The 25,655-nt window shown below is 39.0% G+C and overlaps 1 protein-coding gene across 9 annotated transcripts in view; it reads right to left on the bottom strand.

Annotated features, from left to right (window-relative positions):
- Positions 1-17,366, bottom strand: part of FER (FER tyrosine kinase) — a 432,712-nt gene extending 415,346 nt beyond the window's left edge. For 7 of the 9 annotated variants that reach the window (XM_026498484.4, XM_026498483.4, XM_026498481.4 and 4 more), the window contains exon 1: positions 17,267-17,366. The gene's annotated coding sequence lies outside the window, so the exon portion shown is untranslated. Of the gene's footprint in view, positions 1-17,262 lie in introns of all 9 variants that reach the window. The other 2 variants (XM_026498485.4, XM_044383970.3) reach the window with 2 other exon arrangements.
- Between the last annotated feature and the right edge of the window lie 8,289 nt (positions 17,367-25,655).

Below are 25,655 nucleotides of genomic sequence, written 5' to 3'. Positions count from 1 at the left end.
CCCCCCAGACAAGCATATGCTCTCCTGTAGATTTGGCAAAGTTCCCAAAGCTAGAACTGGTTGGAAATCTCATCTACATATAATGACAGTATTATTACATCCCTCTTCTTCCATTAAACTGTGACAAAATTAAGAACACAGATTATCATCTTAATATAGCCAGCATCCTACACAATCCCTGGAATATCGTAGCCTCCAAACAAGTGAGTACTGAATGAACAATTTCCAAGATAAATTATGGCTTTCCCCAACTTGTATACTTTGGTGTAAAGTAGGGCTTTGACAAGAGTTTTTACATTCAATGGTAAAATTCTTGACTTTAAATAATACTTAAATATGAAAATTTTAATCATGCTACTGTCAATAGTTTATCTTCAGTGAAACCCCTTAGATATAATACAGTAAACAGTATTACTTATAAAGATTTCCAAAGAACAAAATGTATGAGCACGTATAAAAATGTACATATTACATATGTTATCAAATTCCACTCCAGAGACAGACCCCAAAATTACTGGACACTTCATTTAATTTGAAATTTTTTTAGCCACTTCTCTATCAGCAAAGATAGCTGAGAATACCTAGCATTTCATATTCTAGTCTTTCACTGTGATATAGAAACAGTTATTTTCAAAGGCCTAAGAACAAGAAGGATAACTATTCAACTAAGATTCCGTGCCCAACATTGAGCAGTGTCAAGTGTCTTGCTCAAGGAAGGTAGTCAAAGCACCCATTTGTTATTTATGTGTCACTCTCCAACACAACTTGTTTCTATAATTTTTTATTTTTCAACCAAAAAAAACCCTATTTTCCGTATGACACTGAAATACTTTGGGTTAAAAATAAATAACAGCTTCCTGGGTGGCATTTCTAAATGGAACATTTCTTCAAACTACTATAAACTTATGAATAAAAATTATATTCCTCATGTTACCGCAAAGATATTATCATCCTCATCAGAACTCAGCAAAGATTTCTACAGACAAGTTGAAAATGCATAATAACTAATTTTTAGTGCACCTTAATCTTCCCCACCAACTTTCCCAACTACATAGGCTACCATCTTTAACTCACAATCATAGTAAAAATTAGTTCCTAATCTTTAACTACGCTTCTCTTCATCAGGTAAGAGGGGTGCCTAGGGGGCAAAATCTATGGAGACATTCACTCTCAGGGTCATACCAGTGCCACCATGTAACCACACGACCCTGAAAGCCAGTCTTAAATTATGTGCCTTAGGCATCTCCCTTGCCTCTCATGCTCATGGTGCATACTTCTCTTTCCCACCTCTACCCCTCCTACTTCTCTAATAAAGTAACATACAATCGTGATTGACCAAACTTTAATTCTGGTAAGCCAAATATCTAAAATGAAGCAGTAAATTTAAATATAATTTTACATCCATTTAAAATCATGTTTTCACAGAAAATCTGTTGTTCATTATGTGATTTTGGATAATATATACCCATATAGGACAAGATTCTAAGTTGTTGGGTTTTTTTAACCAGTTTGGGTTGCCTGTACATACAAGTGACAGAACTGTGTTGCATTTTACTCCCCTTCTTTTGGTAGCACCATCTCATTTTCTTCTGTTGAACTACCCTTCTCTTATTTTAAATCCCTGTAGTTTGAGTGACACTAATCATTCCCACTCTCAGGTTCCTAAAATAAGCACAAAGTTCCTAGAATAGGTATATAACCCAGGCCTGGACAATCAGCATATTTCCTTCTCCAAGCAGTAGTTCAGGAATGGGTATGTGACCCAAATGGACAACTAAAACTCAAGCCCAAAATTTTTGCCAGAACAAATCAGAAAGTTCTCTTTGGGCTGAGGTTGCTAAACTGAGAGAACACGGAAGTTACCAACTTGTTAAAGAGTGAACCCAGAGAAAACAAAAGCCAAGAAATGTAAAGAGAAACGAAAGCTCTGAAAATATTTTGTCCCTAGATCTAATCATACCTGAGTTCAGGTGAATTCAGGTGTGAACAGGTGTAGCTGCTAGAATTTTAGAACTGCTGTTGAGAAACAATTCTCTCTGGATTTCCCATGTTCCTGCACAACCAGAGGCTTCTGAGCAAAAGGTACTACAAGAATAATTGCACAACATCCAGCCTTGGAAGTGAGAGAGCATGTCTCCCTAAAGATAGAGACCTCCACTGAGCTTTGGAGAAATAAAGCCCTCTCCTTCCCTTCCCTGGAAAAAATTTACCTATATTCTTTTTTCTTCTTATATGAATAATCTCTCTCCCTCTGCAGAGTAATTTCAGTCCCACAAGTGTTTCAGACTTAATAGTTACGTGTGGCAATAAATTACTTTTTTTATTAATTCATTCAGCAAATATTTGCTGAGAGCCTACTAACCTATGTGTCATGTACTTTCCTACAAAACATCTTACACAAAAATTGCTCCCTCATGGAGACTGTATTCTACAGAGGAAACAAAACACAAAATAAATATATAAAATACATAGTATAAAGTCCTGATGAGCATTATAAAGAAAAAGTAGGGAGAAGGCCTGGGTGGTACAGTTGGTTAAGTGTCCCACCTTGGTTTTGGCTCGGGTCATGAGCCCAGAGTCCTGAGATAGAGTCCCGTGTCAGGTTCCATGCTCAGTGCAGAGTCTGCTTGAGACTCTCTCTCTCTCTGCCCCTATCCCCCACACTCTCTCTCTTTCTCTCTCTAAAATAAACGAATAAAGCTGGAAAGAAAAGAAAAGAAGAAAGAAAAGAAAAGGAAAAGGAAAAAAAAGGAAAGGAAAGAGAAAAGAAAAGAAAAGAAAAGAAAAGAAAAGAAAAGAAAAGAAAAGAAAAGAAAAAAGAAAAGAGAAAAGGGCAGCCAAGATGGCAAAGGAGTAGGAGACCTTAGTTTCTTCTGGTCCCAGGAACTCAGCTAGATCTATCAAATTATTCTGAACACCTGTGAACTCAACCACAGATAACAGTTACAACTCTACAAATAGAAAAGCAACCACTTTCTGCAGGGTAGGGGCTGCAGAGAAGTGAATCTGACGCCATATATGGGAGGATAAACTGCGGGGTGTGGGGGAGCCTCCCTAAGCCAACTACTGGAAAATGACAGAGAAGCACAGCGCAAAATCGCAAAATCAGAACTTTCAGAAGTCTGCTCCAGTGAGGGAATCCCTGCCTGAAAGGCACTCTGGTGGCAAAACAGGGTGGAATCCTAGGTGGGCCAGTGTGGGCTCGGGATCCCCAAGGTCAGAGAAAGACCAGGGGTGCCTGAGTGCAGCAGAGTTCCCAGGCATCAGAGCAGGAAAGCTGGCTGCAATTAGCAAGCCTAGGAGAGGGCTCTCAGCTCGGGTTGCCATAAACCACAAACCCCCCAGGCACTGTCGGGCAACTACTCTCCGAGCAGGGGCCCAGCAAGCTGCAGAACTGCGGGGAGACCCCCTTCCCTACCCCAGCAGGACTGGCGCAGATGCACGCTACAGGAGTCTGCAGGGTTTGGAGAATCAAAGTGGGGTCATGACGCTGACACAGAAATGCTAGGTCACAGGCTGGGGGAGCACGGAGTGCAGAGGGAGACCAGGGAGACAGGAGTGATTGCTTTTCCCTGAGGACGCACTGAGGAGTAGGGCCCTGAGCTCTCAGCTCTGGGGCTGGAGACTGGGAGGCTGCCATTTTCATTCTCATCCTCTAAAGCTGCATGGAAGGCCTTCAGGGAACAAAAGCCACATAGAGCAATCCTGAGCGGCTTAACTTAGCCTGGCCCCCTGGCAAGGGCGGTGCAGTTCGATCAGGGGCAAAAACACCTGTGAATCAGTGCAACAGGCCCCTCCCCCAGAAGATCAGCAAGAACATCCTGCTAAGATCAAGTTTACCCATCACAGAGAACTGCAAAATTCCAGCACTAGGGGAAAACAGTATATAGAATTCATGGGGATTTTCTCATGATTCTTTAGTCTTTCAATTTTAATTTTTTTTCCGCTTTCTTTTTCAACCAATTTCTTATTTTATCAACTCTTTAAGTCTTTTTTAATTTTCATTTTTACAGTTATTTTATCCTTTCATTGTATTTAATTTTATTTTTGTATATATATAACTTTTTCTTTCTTTACAATTTTGGAATGTAGTTTCTTCTAACAAACTGACCAAAATACACCCAGAATCTAATGTTTTGCTCTGTTCTCTTCACCTGTCTGATATTCTCTCTTTTTTCATTTGAGTCTTTTTTTAATTTTCATCTTTACATTCTATCCTTTCAATGTAACTAATTTTATTTTTGTACATATATACAAATTTTTCTTTCTTTACGATTTTGGGATGTGGTTTCTTTTAATAAAGAAACCAAAATACACCCAGGATATAGTGTTTTGTTCTGTTCTGTTTATATTCTTTTTTTGTCTTTTAATTATCATTTTTATAGTTAGATTCTATCCTTTCATTGTATTTAATTTTATTTTTGTACATATATAAGTTTTTCTTTCTTTACAATATAGGGATCTAGTTTTCTAACAAACAGACCAAAATATACACAGGATCCAGTGTACTGCTCTGTTCTGTTCACCTGTCTGATTATATTCTCTTTTTTTTTTAATTTTTTTTTAAGTTTCAAGTCTCTTCTCGTTTGTTTAGTGTATATTTCTCTGGCATCATTGTTGCCATTTTAGTATTTTGTTCTCTCATTCATCTATTCTTCTCTGGACAGAATGACAAGATGGAAAAACTCCCCTCAAAAAAGAGAACAAGAGGCAATACTGACTGCCAGAGACCTCATCAGTATAGATATAAGATATCGGAATTAGAATTCAGAATAATGACTATAAATATACTAGCTAGGGAGGTACACCTGGGTGGCTCAGTTGGTTAAGTGTCTGCCTTCAGCTCAGGTCAAGATCCCAGGGTCCTGGGATCAAGCCCCACATCAGGCTCCCTGCTCAGCGGGTGTCTGCTTCTCCCTCTCCTTCTGCCCCTTCCCTCGCTTGTGCGCACGTTCTCTCGCTCTCTCTTTCATTCACTCTCTATCTCAAATAAATACATAAATAAAATCTTTTAAGAAAAAAAGATACTAGCTGGGCTTGAAAAAAGCGGAGAAGGCACTAGAGAATCCCTTTCTTGAAAAATAAAAGAACTAACATCTAATCAATTTGAAAGCAAAAAGGCTATTAATGAGATGCAATAAAAAATGGAGGCTCTAATCGCTAGGATAAATGAGGCAGAAGAAAGAATTAGTGATATAGAAGACAAAATGATGGAGAATAAAGAAGCTGAAAAAGGGGCGCCTGGGTGGCACAGTCGTTAAGCGTCTGCCTTTGGCTCAGGGCGTGATCCCAGAGTTCTGGGATCGAGCCCCACACCAGGCTCCTCCACTAGGAGCCTGCTTCTTCCTCTCCCACTCCCCCTGCTTGTGTTCCCTCTCTCACTGGCTGTCTCTGTCAAATAAATAAAATCTTTAAAAAAAAAAAAAAGAAGCTGAAAAAAAAAAGAGATAAACAACTACTGGATCATAAGGAGAGAATTTGAGAGATAAGTGATACCATAAAGTGATATATTGGAATAATTGGGATCCCAGAAGTGAAAAGAAAGGGGGGCAGACAGAAGGTATATTGAAGCTGATTATAGCTGAGAACTTCCCTAATCTGGGGAAGGAAACAGGCATTCAAGTCCAGGAGGCACAAGAGAACCCCCCTCAAAATCAATAAAAATAGGTCAACATCTTGAAATATTATAGGGAAAAATAAAACAAGACGAAATCAGAGAGAGAGACAAACCATAAGAGACTCTTAATCATAGGAAACAAACTGAGGGTTGTTGGGGGGAGGGAGGTAGGGGAATGGGGTAGCTGGGTGATGGACATTAAGGAGGGCATCTGATGTAATGAGCACGTGGTATTATATAAGACTGATGAATCCCTGAACTCTACCTCTGAAACTAATGATGCACTATATGTTAATTAATTGAACTTAAATTTTTAAAAAATTAAATTTAATTTTAAAAAAAGAAAAGAAAAGACAAAGCATAAAAAGGTAACAAGAAGTATGGGGGAGGTAGGCCATTACAAACTGATGTTAGTTGATCAAAGACTTAGGACATGAAGTGATATTTGAACCAGGACCTAAGGGAGATAACGAAGGAGGTCATATGGATATCTGGAGAAGGGCATTCCAGGTCAGGGTACCAGTAAGTGTGAAGCACTTATTTAAGGTCAAGCAACAAGGCCTGCATGGTAGAGACAATAGAAAAATCTGAGTTCAGAGCAAGATCTTGCATGAGGGAGGAAGAGCAGGACCACAAAAACTAGCTCATTTTGAGGTCTTGAACTTCTACTCTGAGTTACATGGGAAGCCACTGCAAGATTCTGAGGAAAGAAATTATCTCTTACTTTTTAAAAGGATGACACTAATATTCTGAGGCTAATTTTCTGACAGCCAAAGTAGTAGCAGGGAGCCTTGTTAGGAGTTATGCAGAAGAGAGGACAGATGGTGTTGAACCAGAGTGAACCCCAAATAGAGGTGGTGGGAACTTGGTCAGATTTCATTTGCATTGTGAAACCAACAGAATATGCTGAATTATCGTGTGATGGAAATAAAAGAAGAAAAGTCAAGGATAACTTCAAGGTTTGGGGTCTGATCAAAAACAAGGACTGAGGTGCCACTTACAGATAAGGGAAGTACTAATTTTTTTAACTAGGTTTCTACCACTATAATCTAAAAGAAGCCTGACAAATATAAAATTTATGCCAGAAATCAGGCATTATAAGTGACAGCCCTAAAATGTGGAACGGAGTCAATAGTAGAAAATGGAGGGTATTTGGTATCCCCCTATTATAAGCAAAGCAGCAGGTAAACTGCCACTTCTTGTAAATTGGACTATGCACCTACTAAGGATGGATGATAGGATACTTATTAAAAAACGTCAGGATGTTGGTATATGGTCAAATATGAAGCAGGCTTCAGTAAGTTCATTAAAAAAAAAGAAGCACACTTTGAGTGAAGTCTCTTTTTTTAGATTTTATTTACTTATTTGAGAGAGAGAGAGAGAGAGAGAGAGAACACAAGCAGAGGAAGAGCAGAGGGAAAGGGAGAAGCAGGATCCCCGCTAAGCAAGGAGCCTGACTCGGGGCTCGATCCAGGACCCTGGGATCATGACCCAAGCTGAAGGCAGACACTTAACCAACTGAGCCACCCAGGAAAGCTGAGTGAAGTCTTAATAAAAGAAAATCTTTTCAGTCTTTCATTACAAATCCAAGATTGCTGATAATCTTGCAATTTACGGGGATGAAAACTTAAAATCCCTAAACAAAAATTAGAGCATTTAACAAAATATGAGAGAAGCCTAATGCTCCAGGCTCATTCCCAAGCATCCTAGCAAAGAACGTATTTACCAATCATAAGGAACTATCCACAGGCTGCCTGGGTGGCTCAGTCAGTTGAGCATCTGATTCCTGGTTTCAGCTCAGGTCCTGATCTCATGGTCATGAGTCAAGCCCCACATCTGGCTCAGCACTCAGCAGTGGGTCTGCTTGAGATTCCCTTTCTCTCTCTCCCACTGCCCCTCCCCCTACTCATGTTCTCTCTCTTTCTCTCTCTCTCTAAAATACATAGATCAAGCTTTAAAAAAAAAAAAAAAAAAAAGAACTATCCACTGTGACACATCCTGGAAATAGGGACAAATTAGCTCTGAGTTATGACCTAGAGAAGCTGCTCTCAATGGCTAGAAAGAGAGGCCAACAAGAAAACTGAGCAACTCTAGGATCTGCATGGTTTCTCAACCTCAGTACTACTGGCATTCTGAACTGGAAAATTCTCTGTTGTAGGAGGCTGTCCTGTCCCTTGAAGGATGTTTAACAGTATTATTGGGCTCTACCTACTCGATGCTACCAAGATCTACCTACTTCCCCTGTCCCAGCCTCCCATTATGACAACGAAGATATCTCCAGACGTTGCCAAATGTCCCCTGAGGTAAGAATTCCCCACGATGTGAAACAACTGGGTTACAGTGATGGGCAAATTGTTTAGAGGCATACCAGGCAATTATTTGATTCAAGAACTAGGATTCAGACTTAAGGTACTTGAGAGAAGTTGATCAACTGCAAATAAATAAAACATTAAGTTTATAAAAAGTTGTATTGCCAACAAAGATTTGTTACTGCTCAACCCCTAAGATAGCTCCTGAGACCCCAAAACTTCATCAACAGAAAGTGAGTTGTTGAGGCAATGCAGTTCCCAGTACAGGAATCTCTCAATGCTCATCTTGGCTGTAACTAGGAAAAAAGAAAACAAAAAAAGATCTTCCCAGTGGTAGAACCAAAGACAGCCATATTGGCTAATCAAAAATCTTATTTCACTACCAGGGCAAAGAGTGCTCGCCATACCTGTCCAACAAAATATGTACATGTCATGGAATGGAAAATATCTGTACGTTGTTTCTCCTTTTTCTCTTTTCTAATTGAAAGTTTTTATTGTCTTTATGCTACCGTTCTTCTACCACTGAACACAAGCTTTATTACAATTAGTTATATTTATCATTTAACTGTTAAGTTCCTAGACCCTAAGGCTACCTATTCAAACAGAATTGAGAGAAATAACCCAGAGATATTAGACTTAAAGTTAGATGCAGTACTTAAATGAGTCTTTGAGTTGTCTTCCTTTGCTGGGGGGCACAGGGTAAAATGCACTGGAAGTTGTAAGTGAAAAATGTGCAGTAAGTTGGGTGAGGGCATTTTTTTCAAGGTTGTGTATGTGTGGAAGGACATGCACGCACATTGGGGAGATTATAGTGAATCTCTTGGTTATGCTTGCCCAGCATCCACTATCCCTTCCCACTGTCACACTGCAGTCTTTCAGTGACCTCAGTCCACATGATTCAGACCATGTGACTGACCATACTTCCTATTTCCAGGGTCAGCAGTTAGTACCTGATCCAGATCTGGCCTATTAATCAGATGCTATCCCTCTGACCACAGACATCAAGTATGGAAACATGACCCAATGCATTCAATGAGATGTAATCCCAGGATTTATACTAAAACCATGGGTAAGAGAAACATTTTTTATGTTTAGCCTGCAAAACTGAAAGATTGTAAACCAAGAGCCATCAGAGGGCTCCACATGGAGAAAGCCTACATGAAAGTACCTGTAACACAAGAGAAAGCCACTGAGTATGTCCTAAGGCCATTGTTTGAGCCCTTAAAACCATCTGCATTTGAAGAAGCACACTTCTTTAGGCCAGTGGCCTAAACTAGTATGAGTAGGGTTTTCATCTCATGCAAGTGAAAGGAACTGAAAATTTTAATATTATCATCAGTTATCAGATAAACTGATAGCTGATTTTCAAATAAAAAAAAAAAAACTAAACTAAAGCTATAAGAGTTAAATTATTTGCCTAAATTCGTACAGCAAATTACTGGTAGTGTAGTTCAACCCCAGGCAGGTCTGGTTCTAATATGAATGCCCTTTCCACTACATCATACTTTGTCAGGAAAACAGTCTGAAACTTCTCTTTACTTTATAATTATCTGGAGCCATAAGGTAAGTCCTTACATGGAGTGAGTACTCTATTAACATCTGTTGCATGGCCAAAAAAGGAAGAGTCATATGTCCTCCTGCTCTTTCTCCCACTCCTGTACAACCTACCTCTTATGTTACATGGAACATTTCTGAATTATTTTTATAATGTAGGCCAACTTGAGGATATGTCTATTTCTTTACCACCTTCACGCTCCTCCAAAAACTATATTACTATATATAATAGCAAGTGTCTCTAAGCCAAGCCACTTCAATCCTAGAATACCAGTTCCAGCTGTAGGGTAAATCAAACCATAGGCTCCAAAACACAAAAGAGAAATCAGAACCTTAGAAAGAGGCCATCACCAAGGCCTGGCTACTCTTTTGTAACAATTAATTGTGAAACTCAGAAGAAGACACCTATACTATCCTAAGAGCGAGGATACTGCTATTCAAGTTAATATTTTAAGATATTTGTAAGAACTACATCAACTTCCAAAAAGTAGAAGCTATTTATAAACAGTCAAATCTCTTTCAAATACTACTAAGGGCAACAGGGAAGGGAAGTGGGACAGGATTTATGAATATCAGATCCCTGACATTTTCAAGATATCTGTCTAAAATGATGAGAATTTTTGACAGAGCTGAACACTCAGTAACAATGCTTCACAAGTCAACTTTTGTTTTCCTAGGAGGTGTGGTAGGTTGATTCACAACCAGGTCAAAGACTCACTGGATTCAACATTCCATTTTACACTGACTCAAAAATATCTACTTTCTGGCTAACATCAACCACTTCCTTAGACTTCTTTACTTTTTCTTTATTTCTAGCCACTGAATTTCTTTTTCAAGCAATTTTTTTTTTTTACAAAGAAACAATGTTTCATCACTTGACAAAAGTTATAGGACAACCTCAAACAGAAAACAAAGCAAAGACAAGATATAAACATTGGGCAGTTAGCTGGGGTCATGCATATAAGAGGGGAGGGTCTCACTTCTAATAACAATTCATTGGAGCAAAACTGCAAATATTTCAACATGGACCTTTAAAATCACTCCCAGATCGTTGAAACTGCTGTCAAATCCAGGATTGCTAATGGTTTATTATATTTAGACATTTACTATTTGCATTCATTTCAGAATTCCAGTTATTATCCAAACAGAATATTAGTAAGAGTCAAATGCATTTTCCTTTGTAGAATGTGAAATTAACAAGAGAACCCCCACCAACTAACAAGAGAAGATTGGGAAATCCTGCCAAGCTGGACACTCAAAGAGCAGAAAGGACACAAGCTACAGAAGTGTTCAACTCCAAGGACAACATATTCAAGAAACAGCAGCAAGTATTAAGCATTGCAGAGATCAAGAACTAACTCGTCATCTTTGTGACAATGCAGCGGACTTCGTGATCAAATCAGAAATACTCTTGTTCTGCAAACCCCAGGACACAAGAGTCAAAAATAAGAACCTTTTCTGTAATATATACTAATGATGTAATGAAAAATCATCCAGACTTCATTTTAGAAACAAAAAATTATTTAACAATAGAATTGTTAAGGGTCTGAAGGGATCAGTTAAAATTTTTAATTAAATTTGACTGTATTTTATGGGATAGTTATATCATAGATCCACAAAGCTCTGGAGAAATACTACTTGCTAATGTCAAGGGTTCAATGAACATAGGTTTTCTAAGTCTTCACCTCTAACTGGGTATTATATATACTACGTCTATCCAGGATGACCTATTTAAAAGCACAGCAATGTAATTTTAAAGACACTTTTTCTGAATGAACCAGTGTAAAGAGCATTTTTATACACTAAACACCTAGAATATAAATATTCTAGCATTAAGGGCTTCCCCTTCTCCTAAAACCATTTGACCTGTGGTGCCTGGGTGGCTCAGTAGGTAAAGCAGCTGCCTTTGGCTCAGGTCATGATCTCAGAGTCCTGGGATTGAGCCCCCATGTTGGGCTCCCTGCTCAGCAAGAAGTCTGCTTCTCAAACTGAGGGCCTCAGAGGGGAGGGGGATGGGGGAATGGGATAGACCGGTGATGGGTAGTAAGGAGGGCACGTATTGCATGGTGCACTGGGTGTTATACGCAACTAATGAATCATCGAACTTTACATCGGAAACCGGGGATGTACTGTATGGTGACCAACATAATATAATAAAAAATCATTAAAATAGGAAAAAAAAAAAAAAGAAGTCTGCTTCTCTCTCTCCCTCTGCTGCTCCCCCTACTCTTGTTCTGTCTCCCCCCTCTTGCTCTGTCAAATAAATTAAATCTTTTTAAAAAATAAATAAGTAAAGCCATTTGTCCCACCACAGAAATACTTTTTCTGCAAGTAAAATAATTTATACTGGAAAACTTCAATATTTCTAGAACATTTCATATTATTTTATTTATAATAAAGACCATGGAGTTATTGCTCACATATTTTTAAATGTTCATTATCAGTTACTCTGATTTTTAAATGTAAGACTCTTCATTATCAGTTACATAAAATTATTATAGTAATCTTTTCTTCTGTAGCATTACAAGACTGACAAGTGAAGAAGCATTCATTTCAGGAAAATGTAGAAGTAACTTGGGTCTCAACTCTAGTACTGTAAGATGTGTCTCAAGGATTATCAACTACTAATATAGTTATATGCATTTTTATTTTTATTTTTTTAAAGATTTCATTTCTTTGAGAGAGAGAGAGCACAAACAGCTGGAGCAGCAGGCAGAGAGCGGGGGGGAGAAGCAGGCTCTCCATTGAGCAGAGAGCCTGATGTGGGGCTCAATCCTAGGACCCTGGGATCATGACCTGAGCTGAAGACAGACGCCTAACTGACTGAGCCACTCAAGTACCCCAGTTATACACATTTTTAAATGACTTGCTTTCCTTGAGACATCAGAATAGATTCAAATTTATCCCCATAATGATGTCACTCTTAGTCCCTTGCATTCTGATAGTCTTTCTTGGGTGGGGGAGGGTGAGATGGAATTACAGATAGCACGCTATTACAAATAGCACGCTAGGAAACTGCACGTTAGAATATGTCACACATGTAAATATCTTGTACTTGAGTAGGAAAAAAATTGAGAATCACTGACTTACATACAAAATTTTGTTTTATTGCCAGATAAGACATAAAAACTATGTGGTCCAAGTCCTAGCTCTTTATTCAGCTAAGTGCTTGTTTCATGGTCTATGCATTTAAATTATAAGTGGGGGCTTTTTAGGAATTAGAATCCTACACTTATAGGACACACATTTTGAAATAGGGATATTTATAAAATAATGGTCCCTAAAGAATAATCATACACATTAGTAGTAGCAGGAAAAGATTCACATTAGAGTTTTAAGAACTATTACCTCTGAAGTTTTAAACAGATTAAGTAAACACGGTTTAATGGAGGAATACTAGCTAGAGATTTAAGAAAGTAACATTTAGCTTTTCTGTACCACTTTTAAGCAAATATTTGTGGTTAAAATGAAAGGAATTTTGGGAAACCATCCACCAACAGATGATAATCTAAGGTGAAAAAAAATAATTCAGGAATTCAGACAAACTAGACATATTTTGAGGTAAAAAGCATTTAAAGTGAATTTCCAATTACCCCTGCTGAGACATGGCAATTGAAGAACTATGAAAGAACAGCTAATAGGAGATAATACTAATTATGTCATTCGACTTACTTAATGTACATTACTGAATATCCAAAGTTTAAAATTTGGGGACTTTTAGAATGGTAGAACAAACACAGTAATACTAGGAGAGATAAAATTAAAGCTACCATGTAGGGAACTGAATATGAAAGTTGAGGACTTCCTAAATTCCTAAAATCCTAGGATTTTTACCTAGACTGTCTCATTCTTCTTCATGACAACCTTGTGAGGCAATCTTATTATCCTCATTTTACAGATGAGGAAACTATGATTTAAAGAGATTACATAACTTTCCCAAGATCCCACAGAAGAAAATTCTGATTTGTGACTGAAACCCAGATTAGCTTGGCTCCAAAAGAAATGAATCTTCTTTCACTACACCCTGCAAACTGGCAAAAAAACACCTACACTAAAAATTTTAGTATTTTAATTAAAAGCTTCAAAAGGAAGAGACAATATCAAGCTTAGAGTAAGTGATGATATATAGACAAAATCTTAGTCATAATTTGATAAAGATATATAAATATTTAAGAAATAATTCCAAGTCATCCATGACATTAAATTTTATAAAGCTAAATATTTAATATCCCCCAAAATGGAGAAATCTGAAAATTTTTGTAGAAAGGCACTAAGTAAACTTCATCTGACCTAGATATTTTGAACACAAAGGAAAAACTTGAGAGGTCCCATATTTTGTTGGCCATACAGCAGTTTCACATGGGTAACTAGAATTATATTTATACTTATAAAATAAGAAAAAGTGGGGCACTGCTTGTCTGATTTCTTTTGTTCTGACTCTAATCTGTCCTCTATTTATTCTTTTCTGTTTTTCCTCCAGATCTTGGAGCCCTCTTCTAAATTAGGGTAACCAAGTCTCAAGTTCAGGAACTGCAAGTTTAGGTGCAGATGCAGATACACTGCAATAAAGACCATAGTACTGCAATGATTGGTAGAGTGTTAGAGAAGAAACAAAAGTTTCGGTAATTTTCCAAAGTATTAACTATCATGGAACTATTGTGACTTTTCTTTTCTACACTCTTTTGTTGTTGTTCTTACTATTGTTTTAATGTAAGCTCTACGCCCAACGTGGGACTTGAACTCACGACCCCGAGATCAAGAGTCCCATGCTCTACTGACTGAGCTAGCTAGGCACCCCATCTTCTCTATAGTCTTTTTAGCTGATCCTAATGCATTTAACCTTTATTAAAAAAGCTAAAAATAGTAAAGAAAGAAGAAAAGAGGGAGGGAGGCGGGTAAAAAAAAAATAACTGGACCTTAATTTAAAAATATTTAAGCATCTTAATCTTTCTTAAGTTCCAAAACTATGACCTGCTTGTTCACTTTAATCTCTCAGGTGGTGTAGTAGATTAACCCTACAGAAGCATGCCAAAGTCAAAGGAGATATGGAGAAATAATATCAAGGCAATCTAAGATCTATAAATTCTGAGACATAGCTCTCAATTTCAATATCTAAGAAGTTAGTTATATAAATGAGCTAAGTATGAAAAACAGATTTAGGGTATACTAAAACTGAAAAGCAGGATTCAAATACTTAAAGAAGAATGCAGAAATTCCCTAAGTATGGAAAAATTACAAATATACACATACATGAACTTAACCCATTTATTATTCATTACAAACTAAAGTTCTGTTAAAACATTTTCCAAGCAATACCATGAAACAACACCCAAGATAGTTTTCAGTCCTATTAAAATACTGACTTAAATGTTTCTAGATAATTACTTCATTTTCCATAAAACAGTTCTACTAAAAAAAGTTCCCATTTATAGGCTTTCTTTTTCCATTACAAAAATACACTTATTCCAAGACAACATACATAAGATTGATCCAATTTATTAACTGAAACACTGCATAATCAATGGTCCTTTGGACCTGTCTTCAAAAGAAGATGCTCATTCAAAAATCAAGTACAAAACTTCATCTACTAATACAGGAGCCCAATTTTAAAACAAGCTTTTATTTGTATAACAAGTTCATTTGATTTCTTTCTCTTTTTTTTTTCTTATTACCAAAATGCAACCCATTCATCTAGGCCTTGATGTACAAACATGACTTCCTAGTCACAAGATCGCATCGTAAGTCTCATGGAAATTAAATTACTATAGTTTTTATAAACACTATTTCCATCTGCAAACAGAAATTAAACTCCTTACAATATTTTGGTGTTATATATTTATGCCGGTTTTCAAACTTGATCATTTCAGTTCCCCTTTTCCTTTATATTTACTATCTGTAACAGATATCTTGGAAATGTTAGTGCTGTGTACGTGGCTGGGTAGTTACTGTACAGTTCAACCTCATTTCATTGTTTGAAAATTTTCATGCAAAATAAAGGAGAAAATAAAATGTCAGCTCGAAAGTTCACAGACCAGAGTTATAACTATGTAATACTTGAAGATGAAATGAAAGTGATTTGTCTACCAAAAGTGTGAATTCTTACTTCCAAATTACTGACATCAAACCTCTAAAGTGGTGCAGAAGCTGCATTAACTGGACCGTAAATAATTTCACCTGGTATATAATTAATGCTGTTAAGTATATAATATACTAGTATATAATAAATGTACCATCAGTGCAGAAGAGAAACAGATCTTGACCAACGGCCATTCAGGGAAAAAACAGGGAAAAGGTTTCCAAGTATGCCTATATAACTCTCTTAATATATTCCCAGGACCTTTGGAAGTATAGTTCCCTTGGTTCAATAGTACTAGCAAAAAAGATTCCTGGATTACGAAAGATTACATTCACCCTTCCCTTGCATTCTGACAAATGTGTGGTTCTTGAATATTTCTTTCTAAAGACTACAAAGGTATACCAAGACTACAACACTAAACTCGTGAAATAATTACATATTGCAAGGTTTTTAAAAATCCTATTCCCATCGCATAGGTTAAAAAGCATTTTCTAGTCTTTTATCACTAAAATAGTTTTGGTTTTTTACTAATTTTTCCATAACACTTTTATAATGACTCTACTGGGGAAATTGTTTTACTATCTTAGAATACCTTGAAGAAAGACGAAAATGGTACAACTGCACCTTTACAGCAGTTTATGTCAAAGTGACAATGAGACCAGTATGAATGTATGCAGCTTCTTACGAATTAAAAAGGCGGGGGTTAACCATTAAGGTGAACGAAAATGAAAGACTACCAGCCTTAATAAATTATTAGATTTCGGACTGCACAGCACTAGAAATCAAGATCACAAATGTACAAAGTAAAAACCGACAACTTCACAGTTAATTTGCGCACGACGTACCCAGCCCGGCTCTACCAACATCAACCCAATTAGCGTTTCAGAAAGTTGATGCTAACAAGACTCTGAGGCAGAAAACTGACCGAGAGGTGCCTCGAACACCTCCTCAACCCTAAATGGCAAAGAGAGTACAGAGCGGAAATTGCCCCGGTGGCATGAGCTTCGCACGTAACAGTTTTTCTCTTGACTGAGTCTTGGGGGTCACCTCTGGCCATGACAGGCGCGGGTACTGAAGGTGGAGGATAAAAGCGGGAGGTCGGGAAGCTAATGCATGGGAGATGGGCTGGTGACGGGGTGCGCGGGTCAAGGGGGACTTCAGGGCCCGAGAGGCAGGATGGGCTCGAGGGAACACCTAGGGGGTTGGGGGTGGCCGCCCCAGCCGGAGGGCCGCGCCAGGAGAGAAGCGCTATGAGAGAAGACGGTGCGGGGGTGATGGGTGGTGCCCACAGCACCGCTAACTCCGCCCCACACCCCGCAGCCCACCGACCCGGCGACGGGGCGGGGCCGCTGCGCCCGCCTCAGCCCTTTCGCGCCGGCACCCGCCCCCTCAGCCTCCAGTCCCGGGTTGGTGGGAGGGGCCGGCCTCGCCGGGCCGGGTGTGCAGCCCGGCCCGAGCCCCAACCAGGAATGCTCTATCGCGGGTGGAGGACGGGCGGGAGACCCTGCAGCCTGGGGCGGGAGTGGGGGTGGCCGAGGGCGGAGGAAGAGCCTTCGGCGCAGCCGCCGCAGCCGGGGCTCAGTCCCAGGCGCCCCGCTGCGGGCAGGGAGTGTGGCCCCCGTTCTCCGCTTGCCTGCCCTCCTCTTCCCCCCTCCCTCGGCGTTGCCCCGGGCAACAGCGCCAGCCGCCGGCGGCGCGAAACTCACCTACCTAGAACCTGACAAGCAGGAGCCCCTCAGACCCGGGAGCCAGTCGCCACCCCGCGTCACGGGGGCCGCCACAGCCAATGGGCGCCGCTGTCACGAGCCTCTGCGGCCAATCAAACTGCACTCCGGTCTTCGGGCACCCTCGAGGCTCCAGCCAATGGGCACGAGCTGGAGGCGGGAGCTGCCGCCCGGCCCCCAACCCCCTCCTCCCCCACCTCCCAGGAGGCGGGGCGCGGCCGATTGGCCAGCGACCCAGAGGGGTGGGATTCGGGCTCCAGGCCAGGTGGGCGCGCGCGGACCCGGGGCTGCGGGTGCGGCGAAAGGGGGCGTGGACCTGTGGCTGCGGCTCTCTGGGTCCGCTACCCGGCTCGGTGGGGTCTCGAGGTCCTCGTGTTGCACTGCCTTCCTGGTCCCTGTGACCCGCTCCTCTCTACCCGGCGTCCAGGGCTGCGGGGGTGGGAGTGAGGGCGGGATGGGGCCGGAGGCGGACGGCGGCGTCACAGGAAACTTTGGGAGGCTCGCCTGGCCGCGACCGGGAAGTGGCCGGGCCGGGGGTGATAAGCTGGGGCCGCCTGGAAGGGACTACCCGGCGGGTCGGCAGCCGGAAAGGAATTCGGAGGGTGGGGGCGGAGGCGTGATTAAAATGTTAAGTGTGCCCGCGGGGTGCTGGGCGATCCCAGGAGCTGAAATCTCAAAGAACGGAAGCTGCTTTGGGACCGCGGACCCCGCACCTCTGAATACGCACTTTTCACCCTCAGAATCATTCACCTTTCCCTGTACATTTTAGTTGCATCTACTGTAATATTGATACTTTTAGAATGGTTTTCGGCTAAGGCAGGAGCTATGTCTCATTCCTATAATTCCCAGTGCCTGAGACTGTCTTAAAAAAAGGGTTAGACACTCAGTGCTGGAATGGGGATGGATGCTGTTAAGCGTACAGCAGGTCCTGCGAGTGGTCCCCTGTAATAAAAGCTCTTACCTCTTCCAGAGTCTAGAATACGCGAAGAACCCAAATTGGTTTGCTCTTCCAGTGAGGGTTGTTTCAGGAGCTTCCTTCACCAAAAGAATTTAGTGGAAAATGAGTAATGTTAGCTAAACAAAGATATCTAGGTGATCTGTAACAGTATGATAGGTGTTATTAGTCACTATTCGAGGGTGTGTTCCTGCAGCCGACTTTTTAAGGCATTGTATCCTGTACATTGGTTGAACCACATTCTTTGCCTGGGGCAAATTAACGTCAACCCCATCTCCACCCCCCCCTTAAACTTCTGAATTACGTGGAAGCCAAAGAAGAATGGTGAATATTTTTTTTAAAAAAACAGTGTTAGTTGTTTAACCAAAATGAACAGCCCTACACATAAACAAATCTTAAACTGGACTTTTCTTGTCCGCTGTTTCAAGTCAAAGAAAGCAAAACATGCGCTAAAGACAAAAAAAAATTAAATAAGAGGCTTACTTCTTCCTTTTAAAGATGTGAGAAGAGAGTTCCCTTTCTCAGAATATTTGCTTAGAAAATCTGTAATCGGTGAATACATTCTTTCTTCTTTGAATTGTATATACATCCTTTTAAAAACTAGTTAGGTCTCTGTCAGCTAATGTTTTGTCAGCTTTACATTCCAGGAATGTCTTTAAAGACTTGGGAGATAATCAAGATGTCACTCTGAAATGTGGACATCTAGAGACATACCAGTGCCCAGAAATGGATAAAGAAAATATGATATATAGATATCTAGAGAGATAGATAGATGCATCTACACCCAATGAGATATGATTCGGCTAGAAAAAAGAATGAAATCTCGTCACCTGCAACCTTGAGGATGGACCTTGATGACATTGTGAAATAAGTCAGGCAGAGAAAGACAAATACCCTATGATCTTACTTTTTCTGGAATCTTGCAGGGGAAAAAAGGCTCATAGATACAAAGAGCATATTGATGGTTGGGGTAGGATTGAAATGGATGAAGGGGATAAAAGGTACAAACTTCCAGTTATCAAAGAAATATGCCATGGGGATGTAATGTACATCATGGTAACTATAGTTAATAATACTATATTGCATATTTGAAAGCTGCTAAGGTAGAGAATCTTAAAAGAGTCCTCATCACAAATTAAAAAAAAAAAAAACCTCTTGTAACTATGTATGGTTTCAGATGTGAACTATACTTATCATGGTGATCATTTTGCAATATATACAAATATCAAATCATTATGTTGTAAACCTGAAGCCAATATAATATTATATGTCAATTATACTGCCATAAAAAGCAAAGGGAGATAACACCCACTTTCCAGGGGAAAACCAAGAGTCTAACTTCAGTGGGCAAATCACTCCAAATTGCAAAACTACCTTCTGTCATAAAGATATAAGAAGTTTGTTTTTCCTCTAGATAAAGCTAATTAGTTAACACAGATGGTCACTCCAATTACAAAATAAAATTAAGATGAATTATGTGTGCAAATGGTATTGTCTAAGGCCTCTTATTTGAGAACTGTTTATCTTGAAAACTTATGTAATGGGTTGTATATGCTTGGCTATTCAAAGGGTGCAATTTCTTTCTGTCTTTACAATCTCTTTCCTAATTGCCTGTAATGCACATCACGTTCTGGTTTAATGCTGTGTTTTATTCCTTCATTACCTTTGTGGAGAGGATTTCTGGGTTGGGAGAAGATTTTGTTTTTAATTCTATTTCCCCATAAATACTCATGCCCAAAATATTGAGACTAGGAAACTAAGGAAAGTCATTATATTTTAGTGTTTAATTTGTTCTTAAAAATGATCTCAGATTAGATAAGATTAGATGATACCTAATCACTGAACTACCAATACATTTTAATAGATTCAGAAATGGTAACAAGATTAATGTTTGGTATGTATTTTGTAGTGCTGCTAACTGCACAAACTAAGTGTATGTGAATAAACCTCATAAAATAGAAATTAATTTTCTGTGAATATTAAATGTTGTGATATATGTCATGTCAATATAAATGAAATCCATGAATGTTTGTGCATTAAATAGTTAGGTTAAGGCCAAAATATAGTTTAGGGATTGCTCTGCCAAGGCATATCTTTTCCAAGAACCTGAGGATTTCTCTACCTTTATACAAAGGGAATCTAAATCTGGAAAGATCTGTTTGGTAAATTAGTTATTACATATTTGCAGAAAGTAGTTTCAAATCAAAGTCTGATGGTGAATTAGAACGGTTCGATATACAGTGTGTGTGTGTGTGTGTGTTTATATGTGTGTGATAAGGAACTCAAATTTCTGAAAACACTAAGAATCTTTCCACTTCCTCAGCAATTTGCTCAGTTCTCACCTATTCACTCAAGAAACTTAAAAGCTGCTTGCCATATGCCAAGCATTGTGCTAAGAAATACAATTTTGAGTGAATGTACTTGAAGTAAATGAATGTGGCAAAAACGTATACTGCATTTTTGAAGCTGAAAAAAGCAATCACAGCAAATCCAGTTTAAATTTTCCATCTGTTTTAATTATCACTTTGCACAGCAACAAATTCAATAAACACTTATTTCATCTGATTTCAGAAATACTGTGCAACTTCTCTTACATCTTGTAAATGTAGGGAAAGTATGGAAAAATAAAGGAAAATAATTTCCTGTCTACATGATCCACAGGCTTTATAAAATACTAGACACCCCACAGGGCCTAGAGGGATATGTATTTTGGTTGAAGTTGCTAGCATAAGATTTAAGAGACTCTTCTATCATTAAAATTTAGATCTATACCAGGTACTACTGTGACTTTTAAAATGCCACAGTACTGCCTAGCTATAGATTTAAAAAACAGTCATTAGTATATATTCCATTTTACCAAATACCAATTTTTGCCTGTTCTAATAACATTACTTGCCTGGACAAATGAATACAATAACATGAATGTCAAACCTTCAGCAATTAGTTAAAAATGTTTTTACAGGCGCCTGGGTGGCTCAGTCAATTAAGTGACTGGCTTTTGACTTCAGCTCAGGTCATAATCTCAGGGTCATGGGATGGAGGCCTGTGCAAGGCTCCGAGCTCAATGGGGAGTCTGCTTGAGATTCTCTTTCTCCCTCTCCCTCTGCCCTTCCCTCCCCCATTCTAAATAAATAAATAAATAAATAAAATCTTTTTAAAAAATGATTTTAAAAGTTCTCTCCTTACCCTATCTCTCCACCACTTACCCCCTCCCTTCCCATTTTCCTGTTTGTTTCTCATAATTGGCTTCAAGAGAAACCTTGGCTGTGTGCCATCTCAGTTCAAGAGTCACCATACCTTCCCCTCACTCTTTTCCTTAATCTATAGTTCTTCTCTTTTCCTCCTTTCCACCATCGCCTTTGTTTTATGACTCTCTGCCCTCCCTAATCCACTTAACCACCAGCACAAACCTCATAAAATGGTGATCGTGATGAGGCATGCAATATGGAAATCGTAACTGTCTTTATTCTATACATGCTGCAGTGATGTTTTCAGTGTATATATAAATTTCTTTGATTTTGAAAACTGTTCTCTTGAATAAGTACTGTCACTAGTGGTCACATTTATGTGAGATTTTCTTTTGGACTTTTTTTTTTTTTTTGGCTTTACAAATTGCTACATGGCTTCCTTTATTTAACAAATGTGTGTAAGGAAAATAAAGGAGGAAAGGAGAGGAGGAAAGAAGGTGAAATAGAGTTAGAGGAGGAAAATTTCTATTCTGTCTTCAAACTAGATATCAAATCCATTAACACCATCTCACCATCCCTCCTAGCAAAAGGTTGGCTGTCCTCCTAGCACTCTGATATTGCTTCCCCTGCTTCCCTGATTTGCTTCACCATTGAGAAATATGGCTGTCAACATTCTCAATCAAGACATGTCCTCCCCAAAATGTGCCTGGATCACTCAAAGCCTGTCCCTTTTTATGTCATCCTTTTCTCAGAATTTACCTGTCCTTTTCCTCATTCCCTTCTTCCTAGCTCACTGGGACTTTAAAGGTAACTGTCAAATGTGTACCAGTGGGGGGGACTGCTGCAGTAATGACTTCCAAATGTGGATTAGTACACTAGCTTCATCAGAAGGACAGAAGAACCTTTTCAAAAATACATACTCCTTGATTTCCCCTCTAAAGATTCCAACTTGAAAAGTCTGGGAAGAGTTCAGAAAATCTGTTTGGAATAAGAACCATGAATCCTGTCAACATGGTGGATTAAATATAGGCACTTATCTGTGCTCCTTCCCCAAACTCCTTGGAATAGCATAAATACAGATCCAGATCACCAGGAATCCAAAGCCCCGGGGATCTCTGAAGGCATTAGTGAGAAGAAAGGCTGAAAACAACAGAATTGGTTGATAAGCTATATCAGGAGTCAGTAAACCTTCACATCACTTCCCAACCAAGCAGCTGGGTAACATACTGCCTTAATCTAATCCAGAGACAATAGGATATACTCCCTGGTGAGGGTGAACTGGAGAAGCTCTGGCCTTGAAGACATGGAGATAGCTAACTGAGTATAGGGGTGAGGTGTCTTGCTGCACATTGGGGTGAAGGGAGTAAGTAAAAGTCTGCACACTGAACTATGAAAGTTCCTCTCCCACTTAGCTCCTATAATGGCACTTTCCAGATTTGTATCCAGCAGAGGCAGCCAACTTTTCTCACTCTTAGATATGAATAGAAATCTGGGTATCACCATACTTTTTGAGGAAACCCATAGTCATGAAAATCAAACAACAAAACAAACAAAATCGGGGGCGGGGGAGGGGGGGAGTTGAATGTAACCAAAGGAGAAAACAAAAAAAAAATCTGAGAACTATTAGTGATATCCTTAAATAAAGAAAAGATCCATGACTGAAAGCAGGATGCTATTTTTTAAAAGAAATTTTCAAAGGAAAAATGATCTTTTGGAAATTAAAAAATAAGAATTTAAAAGTTCAAAAGAAGATGATAAAATGAAGTTGCAAAGTCTCCAAAGAAGAAAAAAGACAAACAAACAGTTGAAAAACGTAAGAGAAAAGAAAATCTAGGATCAATTCAGGTGTGGCCAGTATTTTCACCACAAGCATCTTTGCTGTAGTCATCACTGCTGCAAGCATTTTCTCACATAACTGATTAGCTGTAAGGCAATTTTGCCATAAAAGATAAAATAACTGGCTGACAGTTTGGTTTCAATTCTCCAGTGACAAAGTTCCCACTTTTATATTATATAAATCTTAGCTAGTAGCCCTCATAATGGTCTATACAGTAGATGTGCTGGTCTTAAAACAGTGGATGATAACAACTATGTTTATTGACTTGATAGAACATACGGTGATGAAATTTACTGGAAGTGTGAAATAATAGAGTGTAAAGCCAGATTACATACTGTCCTAGAAAATGGTAACACATCAGTTACAATGATAACAAAGCTCAGTTAAAAATGCATTACAGCATTAGCATCTCTTCCACATTTCCCATTGAACTTCAGAACATCCATCAAGGAGCACGTGATGATATGCCAAGAACAAACAACACTCTAGAGGGCTTTCACAATGCAATACAAAGCTCAGTTAAAAATATTGCATCTTAGTATTTGGAAGCTTGATGCCTCTCTTAATGAATGAAGAAATTAATAATTAATTTTATTAATTTTTTCATGTTTTGCTATGACCTTTTTAAATGTCCCTCTTATATTTTTCTTTATTTTATCTTTTATGATGAAATTGCTTTAGGCCCAATTAGTTACACAGTGAAAAAGTTTGTGGCAAAAATGCTTGCAGCAAAGATGTCTACCGCAAAGATGTTTATGGCAAACTACCTAGAACCCAATCCAGGAGATGGAACACCCAACCTCTAGGAGTTCCAAAAAGAGAAGAAGAGGTGGATGGGGGGAGGGGTGGAATTATCAACGAAAGACATTTTCCCAGAAGTGAAAGAAGTGTTTTTCCAGGTTGAAGTCCATCTACTGAGTGCCTTGCAAAATGAATAAAAAAGACAGAGAAAAGCATTTAATCCCAAAATGTCAGAACAGCAGAGATAAAGAGAATCCCTTAAATACTTCAGGTAGAATAAAAAGACTGCAGACAGAGGATTAGGCATGATAACAGAGAAAAGAATTGGGCTTTTCAATAATGATACTGTAAACCAGAAGAAAATAGAGAATTATCTTTTTTTAAAAAAAAAAGATTTTATTTATTTATTTGACAGAGATAGAGACAGCCAGCGAGAGAGGGAACACAAGCAGGGGGAGTGGGAGAGGGAGAAATCATAGCAGAGGACCCTGACATGGGGCTCGATCCCACAACGCCGGGATCACACCCTGAGCCGAAGGCAGGCTCTTAACCGCTGTGCCACCCAGGCGCCCCGAGAATTATCTTTAAACTCCAAAGGGAGAGTATTTACAATCTAGAATTCCCTACAAGTCTAACCGATCAATCAAGTCTAAGATAAAATAAAGCAATCTTAAAAACAATTTAAAGTTATATATGAAAATGATTAGCCAAGAGTAGTAATTCTGGCAGTTATAAATATCTGATGAAAATTTACAGGTTATTGTTAATTATTTTCTACAAAACAATTCATTTCAAATGTATGCTGTACAGGAAAGTGAGATTCAAATCAACATAATAAAATTTTTATTTAGTTTAAGAGAAAATAAAGGTGTCCCCAGACACGCAAAATAAGAAAAAGCTTTATTTCTATGGAACCTCTTCTCAGGGAGGTACTCAAAGATGTTTGCCACCAAAAAGGGGAATTTAAAAAAAGATGTAGACATGTATCAACACCGGAGAAGGGAAAAGAGAATACCCAGGATGATGGTGAAAGAAATTTCTAGGATTAACAACTGTATGACAGGCCTAAAAAACAACCAGTACAGACTGAGTCAGAAGGAAAGTCTCCAGAACTGATTATCTCCAAGAAGAAAAAAAAAATGGGATCAATGAATTCTCAACATACTTCACTACACAGAGAGATGTATTAGCTTTATAACCAATTTGGAGATGACTTCAGAGCAGGCATATAGGAAATGAAGCAAATGGAAAATGATGCAATTATTACCTACAGGAAAAAAATTATATTAAGAAACTTTGCATTTTAAAAATGTAATCATAGTACGCATGTGACTCAGCCTTAAAAAATAATTACATAATCTCCCTAATCTAAGAACTGAATATTGATTTAGCCCCAAATTATAATATTGTAGGTACTACAATATTTTAGGAATAGGGTGAGGGAAATTCTTGAGTGGAAGCAATATGAGAGAACTAAATCTACTTCTTCCATATTAAGAAGTCAGCAAATAATCCCTAACACTGAAAAATGAAGACAGGCAGCTATAAGTACGCTTCATGGTAGGAAGGATAAACACCAGTGCTGAGAGAAGAGTTCAAATATGGAGCTAGTGATGGGAACTGAAAAGTAACAGTGAGGCTGGGGGATCCTTAA

Source organism: Ursus arctos, unplaced genomic scaffold, assembly GCF_023065955.2.
Source record: "Ursus arctos isolate Adak ecotype North America unplaced genomic scaffold, UrsArc2.0 scaffold_5, whole genome shotgun sequence".
Lineage (NCBI taxonomy): Eukaryota > Metazoa > Chordata > Mammalia > Carnivora > Ursidae > Ursus > Ursus arctos.
Note: the sequence above shows the minus strand (reverse complement) of the source record. Positions and strands in the feature narration are given on the sequence as shown.